Genomic DNA, 15993 nt, shown 5'->3' with positions numbered 1-15993 from the left:
CAGCAGAGAAGGAAGCCTCGGATTACCTGTAATATAGCCAAAGTAATTGGATCACGAAGGGCAAGTTTTTATAAGTTTACCAGCCATGCTATTATCCATAAACCTCAATGGTAGTAATTTTGAGAAAGTGACATTTCTTCCCCCCACAATACATTATAAAGAATTCCATTCTCTATTTGAAAGGTGAGGGACTTGGAAAGGCTTAGGAGGTGGATGGGGTCTGTATTGGTGTGCTGGGGGAAGATTCACTCTGAGTGAGTGATTGTTAAATTTTCAATGTGAGCATCTACACCTTGGAAATTGGCAAACACTATCAATCAGTGCTTGGTTTATTGTTTTGTTGATTACTTAGACTCAAAAAAGGAACGGAGAAAATCTTTATAATACAAAACTAATTTTAAAAGTATTTCTTGAATATACTGGGGAGAGGGACTGGAGAAGATCCAGGGATTAAACACCTGACAGGTTATACCTGAAAACGACTTAAAAACAGAAGTCACCAATAAAACTTTTTAAAGGGAAGGCGGAAGTGTGTTGTATATGTGTGGAGAGAGAAAGAAAGAGGGAAGGAAGAAGAGAGAAGAGGGAAGTGAGGACAAAAGGCAGGTAGTCAGAGACAAGAGACAAAGATGGACCCAGTGAGTGAGTTTAAAATAGAGAGAGATAGGAAAAATGAATTGAGTTAAAATTAAAATTCTCTGGAGATTGGGTCTTAATTTGTATGATTTTATTAAATACTTTTAAAAGTGAGTCAGAGAGAGAAAAGTCAAAGCCACATATGGCTTTCTATTCCCTTTGCAAGCTTCTTCCCCTAGCCAGCACTTTTCCCACTCTGGTATTCTCCTAGCTAAACACCAGTGCTCACCTAGCTACCTGCTCTCACCTAGTGATTCTGAAGCCCTGTTTCCTTTCCCCAGTCCAATTTTGTGAGTCCCTCTGATTTGGCAGACTCTGACTTCAGTTCTGATCAGAGACAGGTCCTCCAGATGGCAGGTCTCATGTGGAACAAGAGGCAAGCTTCTCCCTGATGCCAGGAAGCCTCAGAGGCCTGTGACATCCCCCCAGAATTCATGTGTCCCCCTTAAGTAGTTTGTTGACAGATTTTTCAAACTCAATATGAAACTTTCCCTTTAAAATTTAAGACATCTTAGAATACCAATACAAAGAAAAGTAGTGCAGGCTAGTGTTAAATCCTCACAAGTGACTTGTCAATAAGATTAGAAATCTTTCCTCATACCTTCAGTATAGTCAAAATGTATCCCATTCTTGAGACCGAATTAGTAAAAAGCAAGGAAAGAAACAGCATTCTTTTGGAGGACATATGATAATTTTCTAAGTTTCTAAACTAAAAACATATTCATAGAGAGTTTAAAATTCTCTTGTCAAAATGGACTGAATTCCTCATGATTTTATCATGCAAAAGATAGGTCGTGATTATATCTAGATAAATTGCATTTCTGTCATTAATACATAGATGTTGCTAAACACAAGCAAAAGTATCTTTACTAGATATCATGGGGATTTTATGCACAAAAGGGGAATAACTTAAAATCTATGGGATCATATTCTTGGCTTTTAGAATAAGAATGCTTTCCCCCCCCCTAAGATATGTGGTGATGTGATGGGGAAGGAAACAGGGGGGAGAGGTTAATTTGGGTAAGATTTGTCTAAGAAAAAAGGCAATTTCCACATGCCCAATCAGACTGCATCGATTATTCTCAGAAATGTACAGTGTAATCTGCCACAGGATTCAACTGTGTATCTGTCTGAGTTGATAAGAAAACCAAATAATGCCCACCTAGAAAAAAATGCCACTAGATTCTATTACAGAGGCAAAACAAATCAGATGCCAAGTTAATGAAAAGGATCCCTCTTCATTATAACAATCAATCAATCAACTTCCACATGACTCCTAACAAAGAGACTCAAGGAAACACAGTGCCTCCAATAAAGAGATTTTCTGTAATGTGATCTTGACTTCTGATAGTTTATCGTCATTTTTAATAATGTTGCTAGGAAATAACGAGGTAATAGTCACTCACATCTATTGGGTGCTTGAAGATTGACAACACATTTTCTCAAGAACAATTTTGGATGTAGGTAATATAAGTCTCTTACATCTTTAATGGTTTACCTCCTCATATATATATATATATATATGTATATACATATACATATATATATATATATAGCATGTAAATGTGAGAACAAAAATTCAAAGTAAGTTCTCTTAATTCTATATCTAGGCTTCTTTCTATTGTTCCATGATAATGCTTTGAACATATCCAATATATAAAGCAGTTGGGTTAGATGATCTCCAGGGCATTTTCTAGATTTCATTTGCTCTGATTTTATTATTGTGATTATTATAATAATAAAATCTGCAGGGAAAAGTATCTTTCATTTTAAAAAGGAACAATTGATTTTTTAAAAAAAAGCCCATTACGTGCCAGTTACCATGCTAGATTCTGGGGATACAAAGCCAAAAATAAAATATTCCTGCCTTCAAGGGACTTACATTCTGTCAAGAGAAACAAGATGTAAATATATAAGTAAAAATTTAAAATATATACACGCTGAATGAATATCAGATAATTTTTAAGGAAGAGGTGAAAAATGATATATCCAGGAACAAGAGACAGCCTGCACAAAGGCGCAAAGACATGAGACTGTAATGTTTTATAAGTTCAACAGGAAATAGCCCAATTTGGCAGAAATGGAAAGTAAGTGAAAGAAAAGTAGCATGTGTGATTGTTTCAAAGAGCAGTCTGCAACAAGATCATGAAGGTTGTTAGGTTGTTTTGCTGTTACTGGAGGAGGTTTTGATTTAAGCAAAAGACTGACAAATTGAGGTCTAAGGTCTATAGGAGTATCTCTTGGGCAACTGTTTGGAGGATGGCTTGGAAAGAAGAGACTTGAGTTGGGGAGATGAGTTAAGAGTCTACTGACATCTTCCAAAAGAGAAGAAAAGGCAATTTGTGATGGAGAGACCAGTTAAGAGTCTGTCTGCCTGTCTGCCTGTCTCTCTCTCCCTCACCCCTTTGTTTGCTCTACCCTTCCCTCCATCCTTCCTTTTTCATTTTCTTCCTTCTCTTTAAAAAGTCTAAATGCTCATACTGAATTAGAATGGGGGTCCCATCAGTGGGACAGAAGAGGAGAGAGATGAATGATATTGTGAAGAGAAAACTGACAAAACTTGACAGCTGATTGGACATGGGGTATGTAAGGAACACTTAAGATTTGAGGATGACTTTAAAGAACAGTTTGGTTTTGTGTGTTTTTTTTTTTAAAGAAAGAACAAATGCATAGTTCAACACATGGAAAAACAAGGTAGAAAAGCCATTCCGGGAGAATTTTGCAATGCTCCCTAGTTCTGGCAGAAGTAGCAGGCTTTCAATGAAGTACATATCAAAATAGCACCATCTCCATAGTTAAAAGAGCTGAGACAAGTGGGAATATGTCAGCGGAGGAGGTGTGTTATTTTGGCTGTATTCCAAAAGAAAGGTAGCAATCTGGTGCAGGGTTTGGAGAGCAAGCCTTGTGCTCAAAGCCCCTCAGGATATAGGATGCCACCGATAACAATCACTGAAGGAAATTTGACAACCACTTTTAAAAAATTATTCCTATCTAAGTTACCTCGCACTGATAATCCATTGAAAATTGCTTTAGAGGCACTGGTGCTACTTACACAGTGACAGTTATCTTCCCCATTTCTACTAAAACCTCAGTCAGTAGATCTGGATTGCCTAAAAGTAAGGCTCATGTTAATTTTCAAAGCACTCTACTTATTAGCAAGTTATTTCTATGTTGTTAATTCTCTCTCCTGTCAATTAAAAAAAAATCAAGTGAACTGTTTAGAGATTCAGGACAGAGTTTTTCATTGGTTTGTTTTGCTTTGGGACCTGACCTCTGATATCAATAGGATAGGGAACTCCCAGATAAGGGACTCATCCCAGATAAGGTAGACTCAGTCTACCAATACAGATTAATACTTGATGCCCCTCATAATCTGAGAGAGTTTTTTTTTTAAATTTTAAATAATTTTAATTTTTTAAAAAAGTTATCATGGTTACATGATTCATGTTCTTACTTTCCCCTTAACCCCCCGACCTCCTTCCCCGCTCATAGCCGATGAGCATTTCCCCTGGTTTTAAGGTTTCTGGTCTACATCCCCAATCATGTCCACCTCAACCCATGTGTCCAAGCAGTTGCATTTCTTCTGTGTTTCCTCTCCTGTAGTTCTTCCTCTGAATGTGGTTAGGGTTCTTTTCCATAAGTCCCTCAGAATTGTCCTGGGTCATTGCATTGCTGCTAGTACAGAAGTCCATTACATTCTATATTACCACAGTGTATTGGTCTCTGTGTACAATGTTCTTATGGCTCTGCTCCTTTCACTCTGCATCAATTCGTGGAGGTCTTTCCAGTTCACATGGAATTCCTCCAGTTTATTATTCCTTTCAGCTCAATAATATTCCATCACAAGCATATACCACAGTTTGTTCAGCCATTCCCCAATTGAAGGGCATACCCGCATTTTCCAGTTTTTTGCCACCATGAAAAGTGCGGCTATAAATATTTTCCTCCAAGACTGTTTATCTATGAACTCTTTGGGGTACAGACCCAACAATGGTATGGCTGGATCAAAGGGCAAGTAATCTTTTATACCTCTTTGAGCCTAGTTCCAAATTGCCATCCAGAATGGTTGGATCAATTCACAACTCCACAAGCAATGCGTTAATGTCCCAATTTGGCCACATCCCCTCCAACATTCATTACTCTCCCCTACTATCATTTAGCCAATCTGCTAGGTATGAGGTGATACCTCAGCATTGTTTTGATTTGTATTTCTCTAATTATTAGAGATTTAGAACACTTTCTCATGTGCTTATTGATAGTTTTGATTTCTTTATCTGAAAATTGACTATTAATGTCCCTTGCCCAGTTATCGATTGGGGAATGGCTTGATTTTTTATACAATTGATTTAACTCCATGTATATTTGAGTAATTAGACCCTTGTCAAAGTTTTTTGTTATAAAGATTTTTTCCCAATTTGTTGTTTCCCTTCTGATTTTGGTTGCATTGTTTTTGTTTGTATAAAAGCTTTTTAATTTAGTATAATCAATCATCCCATTCACTTTCAGAGTTATAATTATCAGTTGTATATTTCCCAACATTTTGGTATCCTCTCTTAGTTCTATCCCTTTTTCCTAGGCTATTTCCTTTTAAACCAGTGATTTGTTTTAAACCAGTAACCCTTGTCCCCTCCTTTGATTTACTACCCTTTCTACCCCCTCCCTTGTTATTTCCCTCTTTTTATTTTTAAGGCCTAATGGATTCCCTCTTCTTTCTCCTCTCCTCCCTTTTTTGACCTCTCCACTCCTCTGCTTTCCTTGGGTTATCCCTTCTGACTTTCTCAGTAGGGTTAGATAGAGTTTTATATCCCAAAGGATATAGCTCTTCCCTCTCAGGGTTAATTCCATTGAGAGTAAGGTTTAAATATTACCTCTTAATGCTCTCTTCCCCTCCTTCTTATCATAGTATTCATCCCCTCCCCTTCTCATGCCCTCTTTGTGTGTAATAGAATATCCTATTTTTCTTATTCATTCAAGTTTCTCTTGGTGTCCTCTACTATTCACCCCACTCTTTCCCACCCACCCCCTTATCATCTTAGACCATTTAGTACTCCAACCTCTCCCTGAGAAAATTCTTCTAATTACTATAATAGCTGATACTATAATAGTGATTAGAGTTCACTACAGAAAATTACACATAACATTTCTCCATATAGGAATACAAATAATTAGATCTTATTGAAGCCCTTAAGGAGGGAAATTTAAAAATAAGAGTTTTCTTTCTTTCCCCTCTGTTTCTTATTTACATTTTCATGTTTCTCTTGGTTTTTGTGGTTGGATATCAAACTTTCCATTTAGTCCTGGTCTTTTCTGTGCAAATACTTGGAAATCTTCTATCTTGTTGAATGCCCAAACTTTCCCCTGGAAGTATATAGTCAGTTTTGATGGGTAGGTGATCCTTGGTTGTAGACCTAGTTCTCTTGCCTTTCTGAATATCATATTACAAGCTTTGCGGTCTTTTAGTGTGGAGGCTACCAGATCCTGTGTGATCCTGATTGGTATTTTTTGATATCTGAATTGTCTCTTTCTGGCTTCTTGTAAAATTTTTTCTTTTACTTAGAAGCTCTTGAATTTGGCTATTGTATTCATGGGGATTGTCTTTTCAGGATTTAGTGTAGAGAGTGATCTATGGATCCTTTCAATGTCTATATTGCCCTCTTGTTGTAGAACTTCAGGGCAATTCTGCTGAATAATTTCCTTTAGTATGGAGTCCAAATTCCTATTAATTTCTGATTTTTCAGGAAGACCAATGACTCTCAAATTATCTCTTCTAGACCTGTTTTCTTGATCTGTCAGTTTCTCAATGAGATATTTCATGTTTCCTTCTATTTTATCAGTCTTTTGACTTTGCTTTATTTGTTCTTGTTGTCGAGAGATCATTGGCTTCTACTTTCCCAGTTCTTGCCTTTAGAGACTGGTTTTCTGCTATATTCTTTTGATTTTCCTTTTCGATTTGGTTTTTCCTGTTTTCTAGCTGTTTGATTTTGGTCTCCAATTTGTTTATTAATTCTTTTGATTTGGGGGTATCTTTTTCTAATTGCCCAATTCTAGCCTTTAGAGACTGGTTTTTGGCTATAATCTTTTGGTTTTCCTTTTGAATCTGGTCTGTTTGGTTCTTCAAAGCTTCTACCTGGTCATTTCTGATCTTCAATTTGCTTATCAATTCATTTGATTTCTGAGCCTCACTTTCTAATTGCAAAATTCTGCCTTTTAAGCTGTTATTTTCTTGCCAGTTCTCTATCATCTTTCTCATAATCTCAGATTTGAACTCTTCAGTAGCTTGTGACCAGTTTTCATTTTTGGGGGAAGGTTTGGATATGATTACTTGTTTGTTCTCCTTTTGCTGTTTGCTCTGTTGTCTGGATTTTTTCTGTGTAAAAGTTGTCGAGTGTTAAAGATTTCATATTGATCTTTCTCTTCTGGGGTTCTTGTCTCTGGCTTGCCATTGTTAGCCCAGCACCCTCTCAGCTTTATCCTCATGCCTGTCTGCTCTCTTTGGACTCCTGAGGTCTCAGGTCTAGCTGTTCTCAGGGTCAAGTCTCCTGGTGGTCCCCTTGCTTGTTCCTCTGCCCAAAGCTCCTTTAATAGTCTCAGGGCGCTGCTTCCACAGTCTTGCACCCCTCTGCGCTGGGTCCCCACTCAAGGTCCACACCTGCGTTCAGGGTCTGTGTTCAAAGTCCGCATGTTCTTTAGCCTCTTGGGGTCTTAAGTCTTGCTGCTCTCAGGAACAGGCCCTGGTGAACCCAGGTAGCTGCCAAGGACTTAATGGATGCCCCAAACTTGCTCTAACTCTTGTGCACTGGCTTTGTCACTGTAGGTGGTGGTGGGGGGGGAGGAGTTTGCTCAGCTTGTATTTTAGTGAGGGCTATTTCACTCCCTTATAGCATGGAAATGCCCTGATCCCATGTACCTTCAATGCTGCGCCCTGTTGTGGGGTCCCTTCTTTCATCTGGATTTGTTTTTATGTCCCCTTGAGGAGTCCTATATGTTTTGGTTAGGAGAGGTCAAGCAGCTGTTTTTTGCTCTGCCACCATCTTAACCCAGAAGTCTGAGAGAGTTCTTAAGGAGACTGAAGTTAGGTGACATGACCAGGATTATTCAGCTGGTATATATTAAGGCAGAACTTGAATTCAGCACTTTCTGACTCCAAGACAGCTCTTCATTTACTATAGCATGCTGCTTCTTATAGTTATGCTAAAAAGAAGTACTTTTTAATCTTGCTTTTATTCACCAAGTAGATTTCTCTTTTTTTCTCTCTGTTTCTGTTTTTTCCCTGTCTCTCCAACTCTCTCTGTGTGTCTGTCTTTCTGTCTGTCTTTCTCCCTTTCTCTCTATTTCTTTGTCTCTGTCTGTGACTCAGTTTTTTGTTTGTTTGTTTGTTTGTTTTTGTCTCTCTGGTTTCTGCCTCTGTAGGTTTCTGCCTCTGTCTCTTTGTCTTTCTGCCTTTGTGCCTGTCTGTCTCTGTATGTCTCTGCCTGTCTGTCTGTCTGTCTGTCTGTCTCTCTCTCCTCCTTTGGGCTGATTGATTTTATGCCAGTGATAAGCAAGGATTGAGGTTTCAGAGACAGAGGCTTCCAGAGTACCAATAAAGACTAAGGCTTGGCCAGTCAGGTAGATTATGCCCATACATTTTAATTGCAGCCCTGACTGCATTATAAGTAAACTGGCAATAAAACCAGTCATAGTTAAATGAAGCAAATGCCATCGCAGTCAGAGTAATGGACATGTACTATAGGGTTGATGAGCCAGCTCATTTAGGCAATTACAGATCATAATTATTCCCTGGTCAAGAACAATGTGAATTAGACTGGCATTATGTTGTAGGTAAATGCTTCTTCCGACTTCTCTCATCAAAGAACACTTTACATAGTTCTGGGAAGGTAGTGGGGTGGAACACCCTGAAATGCATCATTTTTGTACAACATGCTATTTTCTTAACTCTTTCCCTCTAAGCTTAGCTCATTACAGAAAGGGATTGGAATTTCATCCTGGAAAACTATTGCTATGTGGGTGGGAACACATTCTACTAGTGTAGATTGTCTATGAGCTAAACAAATCCTAAGAAGTTATCTGCCTGAGTCGTAGGAAAGCTAACTAAACTGCATCACACAGTTAGTGTCAGTAGTAGGATCTGAACTTGGGTTCCTTCCTCATTTCAAAGCTTGCACCCAAATCCACTGTGCACTATCAATAAACCACAGCTTTTATATAGATCATCAGTATCACAGAGCTACAAGGCAATGTAATTCTTCTCTCTACTGACCCCAAAACAGTCAAATAAATTAAACTTGTTAAGAATTCAGGTTGTGTCTTCTGTGAGTTAAGCACTATCTTATTAGGCACTACAGATGCAACAATCCCAAAATTATCCCTTGCCCTCTGAGAGAGGTCACATTGTATTGCACGAATACGCAGGCAAATTGTAGTCTGATGTCCACTGCGACTGTATCATCTTTTTCCATCGAGGTGACACTCTAGAGAGCAGTTATGCCACTAGAAATAAAGAGGATCTCAGAAGCCATCTAGTCCAGCACCCTCATTTTATAGATTGAGGTCCCAAGAGGTAAAGTTACTTTCCTAAGATCACTTAGGGACTATGGGTTGAAGGAAGAAGTTGAGCCTCTGTCCTCTCATTGGTCCTTTTTCCATTGCACTACATTGCTTTCCTCCTCAGTGAAGACAAGAATTTTTAAAATAAAAAAAATTTGTATTCCCAGGACCTCAAGCAGTGCATCACCCATGTAGGTGCTTGGTGAATGTTTGATAATCTAAAGTGAATGTGAGCAGGTTCTATTGGATCAGACTGTTGGCCATTGCAAACTGTAGTTCATGAAACTGTGCAATGTCATAATTACCATAATTGCTTCTACTACTGTCAGAAATATGACAACAGGTGATTTCATTGCAGCTAACTTCCCCAGCAAAGGATTCTGGAGCATTGGATTCTTTTGCAAATGGATGTCACAGGTTATCTAAAGTGAGACTTGGATCAGAGAGGCACAAACCATTATATCGCACAGGGATTTTCCATGTCTAGCTTGGTATATACCTTTAATATTGAAATCTGCTGCTTGGCTTGCCATTTTCTCACACCTGAACTATTGATTCTCTATAAAAGTCTGATCAATAATCAACAATTCCTAGGCCCAATGTAACCTTTGGCCCTTAGAGTTCAGAGTGGACAGATAGCCTTGGGACATCGCTATCTCTGTGGTTTCTGTAAGAAGGTGATGAGGGAGGCAGAGGAGAAATGCTGATTTCTCCTAGCCCTGTGTCTTGAAGAGCAGATCAGGAGTAGAGATAGAGTGGTATGGGAAGGAACTGGTGAGGATGCCTAGGGAGCCACAGGGATCTGTATTATGGAGAACGAAAGAATATGAGATGACAAGGGCTAGCATGGGAGTTGAATAATGACTTACTAGGGCTCCAAAGGGCATGATGGGAGGGGTAGGCAGAGGCAAATAGGCATTGGGCAGGAGTTGGGCTAACTTGGATGAAGATGAGAGAGCAGGACTAGGATCAAGGAAATGGGATTTTTTACTTTTTAGTAAGCAATAATCTGGATTCATCTCCTGTCCCCTGACACTTAAAGATGTGTGACCTTGGACAAGTCACATAAACTCTATGGTTCTCAAAAAACTTCTTCAGACTCATCTATTAAATAATATACACTTTATGATCGGCATAAATAGAAGGAGGAAGGTACATGGACAAATACCATACACACACAAACTATTTCCAAATTGTTGTTCTTTTATATATGTTTATATTTTATTCTATGCCATTTTGTATAAATTTTAAAAAGCATTTATCCAGCATGTGCCAAACATATGCTAAATACTGGGAATCCAAATACAACAATCACAAGATAATCCCTGCCCTCAAGGAGATTTCTATCCTATTAAGGCAATGTGTAAAGTATCTCAGTGACATGGCTTGGGAAAAAATCATGGAAGCTTGGCTTTGGGCAAGGTGAGGTAAAAGTTCACTTATCAGAACCTAGGATCTCAGGGGCAGAGCACAGGAACCAGAGGAAAGGGTTTGAGGAGGATCATTCTAATGTAGGAAGTATGGTTTAGTGTTCTTTAAAAGAATGAACAGAAATTATTCCTTCTCCTCATTTGTTGACACAATACTCCTTCTTTGATGTGCGTCTTCTATTTTTTTTCTGGCAAAATGTATAATGGTTTCACTATAAGGTTCTATACCAATACTTCTGAACAGAAAGATTCTGTTCCCAAAAGAGAATCAATCTCATTTCTCCTCCCAAATAAAAGAGAATGTGGTAGAGTGAGAAGTAAGCATGCTGAAGAGTGAGAAGAGAGAAAAAGAAAGGAAATATGGAACTTAAAAACATACACCATTTTTTGCCACCCTAGACAATAAACCAACAAAGAGGTTTTTTTTAAATGTTATCTTAACTCCCATAATAATAATTCCACAAAAATAATAACAGGTTGGCCCTGTAGTTAAATGTGTGGTGGCAGTAAGGTAGAGTGGATAAAGAAAGGCATTTGAGACATGCTACACCCACATTCAAACCTCACCTCTAAAATCTGCCAGTTATGTGACCTTGGACAAGTCACTTAACAAGGATAAAACTTTTTCTGAGCCTCAGGTTCATCGGCTATAAAATGAAGGGTATTTATCTCATGAAATCTTAATTACTTGGCTTCTTAAGTGCCTTCTTATGCCAAACCTATGATTTGAATTTTTACTTGAAATGATAAACCTCCATTTTTTAAAAATTCATATTTTATATATACATACACATATGTGTATATATATATAGAGAGAGATTTATGTAACGTGAGAAATAATTGCATTGCATAGTTAATGGGGGGAAAGTTTCTATTCTTGAGTTTTTGAGTAAGTTTTCATTGGTAATTTCTTTGTTTCAGATACCCTGCCCAAGTGAAATGAAAGAAAAACACGCTTCTTCTACACTTAGTTTTAAGTCTTTGTAAATTTTTTCCAATACAGAACACATTCTAGATAGTGACAACACTATATTTGGAGTCAATAAAGCTGTTCTATTCTTTTTTAGCCATGTGACTGACCAAATTATTTATTTCACTTTGGGCTTTATTTATGTCATATATAAAATAAGGAATTCAGACTAGATAACTTTTGTGTTTCCCTTCCATGTCTAAATTTTATAATCTGTGATTCTTCAACCATATTTGGTTTACAGAGATATGTCTGGGTGGGGGTTATTTTTTTTCCTTTGCAAATACAGAAACAAATAACAATCACCTGGCAAGTTTCCTATGAGAGTTTACCAAATCAAAGGAACCCTCATTCTGTATCTGAATTGTGCTCCATTTTCGTTTTGTTCCATTCCTGTGGTCTGCAGTAGGGACTCCTGATCCATTCAAAAAGAACAGAAAAATGTTCTTTTCTTTTGGCAGAAAAATGTTTCCGAAGTACCTGGGCTCTGGATTCCTCTAAAACTTGCTCCCTTCATCCAGAATGCCAAGCTAACCTTATGCCCCCTGACCAATGGTACATTGCTCGCACACAGCTCCAAAATGGCACCAAAACCATGAAATGATTCTCTTAATGTGGGTTTCCATCGCATCCTCAACTGTCTCCTTTCTAGGTCCTTTCAGGTGGTCCCAGCGAGCCTCCCTCTCTCTTCCCCCCTCCTCCATTTTGTCCATACAGATGTTTGCCACCAGTAACATTTCAATGATCCGAGCTCAAGATAAAGTGAGGTTTTCCAGTGCTTCCTGCTGCTTGACTACAAAGCACTGTAATTTTCAGGGTGTTTTTTTTTCCTTATTATTTTTAAATACCCTGCATTTAAAGTTTCACATCTGCAGAGCTGAAGAGGGGAGTGGAGAGAACACAAAGCACCGTATGCACCAGAGGGAAACAAAAGAGGAGTGGGTGGTTTCAGACAAAGCAGTTGCCTTGTCTCTCTGACATGAGGCTTTTGTGGCTGTTGTTGATCACTGGTTTGGGTGGAGCCACGTGCCTCTCCAAACTGTAAAATCCTACTTCATGGTAGTGAGTCCTTGGTTTAGGGAACAGTTCAGCTTAGCCCAGAGGGATGAAATGACTTCCTATTGTTAGAAGAAAGGTAATGGAGCAACGAATGAATGGGAAGAAGCAGGAGGGGGCAGAGGTAAAGAAAGGCAATATGGGAACCGAAAAGGAGGGGAGGGCTCTCTCTTCACCAAAACTCCATTTTTTCATCTTCAAGGGGGCTGCAGTGAAGAGTCAGGAATTTACCCCATATCAGGACCTCTGGTTTGTCCTTCCCAGGTTGTAATGCTCATGCTGCCCAGGGAAAGATTCCCTCAGGGCTAAGTACTGACCCACAGCCACTTGGGCAGAAACTAATGTTTCAGCTAAGATACAAAATGTTCCAGAAGGTCATGGAGTCAAAACTCGCCCTAACTGGCTTCCTAAAGGACCAGGTCCGTGGGTTCTTGGACTAGAGACAGAGAAAACAACATTCTATCTGGGAAAAAAGAGACAGCTCGTGAGGAACCAGGACAATATGGTGGAGCAAATGCTGACCTTGGAATCAGGGGACATGAGCTTTAGTTACATCTTTTCTACTTGTCACCTGAATGATTTGAGGCAAGACATTTCATTTCTACAGGCCTCTTTTTTCCCCATCTGCAATTTGAGAGGGTTGAATTAAATGGCTCCTGAGTTTCCTTCCTGCCCCAGATAAATGAGCCCATCCATGAGCATTTAATTGGTCAGGTTGTTCAGTTGTATTCTACTTTTCATGGCCCCTTGGACCATAGCATACCAGGCTCTTCTATCCTCCACTATTTCTCCAAGTCTGTCCAAGTTCGAGTTTGTTCTTTCCATGACACTATCCATCTCATTCTCCGTGTTCCCCTTCTTTTATCTTCAATCTTTCCCAGCATCAGGTCTTTTCCAATGAGTCTTGCCTTCTCATTGCATGGCCAAAGTATTTAAGTTTCAGCTTCAATATTTGACCTTCCAGTGATTAATCTGAATTCATTTCTTTCAATATTGACTGATTTGGTCTCCTTACTATTCAAGGGACTCTTCAAAAATCTTCCCCAGCACCATAATTTGGAAATATCAAGACTGTGGCACTCAGCTTTCCTGATAGTCTAGCTCTCACAGCCATACATTGCTACTGGAAATACTATAGATTTGACTCTACAGATCTTTGGCAGTAAGGTAATTTCTCTGATTTTTCGTATACTGTCTGAATTTATCATAGCTTTCTTTGGATTTCTGGGTTATTCTTTCACTCTGGAAGTTCTGGATTTTATTTTTGTTTAGGTCCAACCAACACCTAGGTGAGCAAGTCAAGTATAATTCTGGCTAGAAGGCAGCTTAAGTCCAGATCATCCAACTTCTATTTTACAGATGAGAAAATCGCTCCCAGAGAGGTAAAGTAACTTGTCTAAAGTCAGACCAGTGGTAAGTGGCAGATATTAGATTTGAAAGCAAGCCCTCTGAATCTAAATTCAGGGCTTCCCTCCATCTCTGCCCCTTCCCTCACTATGTCATGATGTCTCCTTTCATTTTAAATCTGATCTCTCTGGATCTTCAATGCATCTCAGACTACTCTTTTTTATAGGTAGTCTTTCCTTACGACTTTATAATACTTGAGCTTCTTTAAAATATAAGGTTGTCTTTCAGTCCACAATTAAGATATGTCTTAAAATTCAAATACCCTGAGGCAGAATAAAGTAACATAAATTTATATCAACATAAAGATATTTACTTCAACGCTTCAAAACAGTGATGATTTCATTCCCCACTGATGCTTTCTTGACCGAGTAAGTAGTTGGTTTCTACAGCTGCTATGATGCCATTAATAAAATGTTATTTATTGGTCAGCCTCCTAGTGATGTGTCTCATTTAAACAGGGCTTTTATTCAGATAACAGTTCATTTCAAGGTCTGGCCCACATGCTAATTCTTTGCCATTACATAAGACTTGGCAGAGCTTACTTAGACTCTACTATTATAGCCTTTGAGAAACACTACTAGCCTTCGTACTACAAGACTTTAGAATGGGACTTAAATGGGAGAAGTGCTAACAAGCATAAATGTAAATACATTTTAGACCATTGGGTTATCAGCAACAAGAAAATCTTAAGAGTTCTGATTGAAACATTGTAGAAAGAGAGAGAAAATGGGGCTACCCATCGCATTCCCCAATATTATGAATCACTAGATTCAGCACACATTGATGATGAGTAATCACTCAAGTACCTTCTCCTCTACTTATTTTGGTTCTGGACTTTTAATCTTTCACACTGTTAGAACAATTAGCTTGCCTAACATTTAGAAGGAATTTAATAAATATTTATTGACTGACTGACTAGAAGCAATGTAATGGCTCCTCAGATCCATATGATTAACTCTAATGCTGCTTGAGGAAGTTTATACTAAATGAAAAGTTAGAAATATAATCTCAATTTCTCAAAACTCCTACTTAGGAAAATCCCTAACATTTAGCAGAAGTATGTTTTATGCACTAATTTAAATGTATATTTAGGTCTAGCTCACTCTTGGCATTTTTATGGATGAGAAAGAAATTCAAGGTTAGAAATACTTGGGTAAAAAAATGGGCATTTGATGTATAGTAACTGGCAGGCAACAGGGGTTGTTGCCCCTGTGCCACTGGTTATTTCTAAATCAGATTTACTTTTTCAACTTCTACAAAGTTATATTTGCTTTAATGTTACAGTAAGAATATAACTACTAACATTTCCCCCAAATATCTAGGAGCATAGTCTCCCCCATATCACTTTAGTTCCTAAAGAAAGTAGACTCAGACTTAATACAGTTTCTCCATATCATTCATCTGTCCTAGTTCACTAATATGTCATAGCCCCTAGATGAGTTTGAGGTGCTCAGTTCATGAAGTTCCTTCCTTCCTTCCTGCCTTTCTTCTTCCCTTCCTTCCTTCTTATTCCTTCCTTCCTGCCTTTCTTCCTCCTTTCCTTCCTTCTCATTCCTTCCTTCTTTCCTTTTTATTCCTTCCTTCCTTTCTGTCTTCCTTCCTTCTTTCCTTCCTTCCTTCCTTCTTTTGTTCCTTCTTTCTTTCCTTCCTTCTTTTTTCTTTCTTCCTTTTTCCTCCTCTTCCTCCTCCTCCTCCTTCTTCTAAGATCTCTTCCACAAAATGCACCTTCTAAAATTATTTACTTGGCCATTCAAACAGTTTAGTATCTTTTATTGATTTGTGTGATAGATATAGTCTTACCTGGTTATGATAATATGAACTAGATTTCTTTTTTCAGTTACTTTAAGAGGCATTGGTGAGTGTCTTGATAGGTACCACCATTACTTACATTCATATATATGTTTTTAAGTTGATGGAATATTTTAGAATGTAAATTCATGAGGAATG

This window comes from Gracilinanus agilis, chromosome 5, assembly GCF_016433145.1.
Source record: "Gracilinanus agilis isolate LMUSP501 chromosome 5, AgileGrace, whole genome shotgun sequence".
Taxonomy (NCBI): domain Eukaryota; kingdom Metazoa; phylum Chordata; class Mammalia; order Didelphimorphia; family Didelphidae; genus Gracilinanus; species Gracilinanus agilis.
This window is presented reverse-complemented; position numbering follows the sequence as displayed.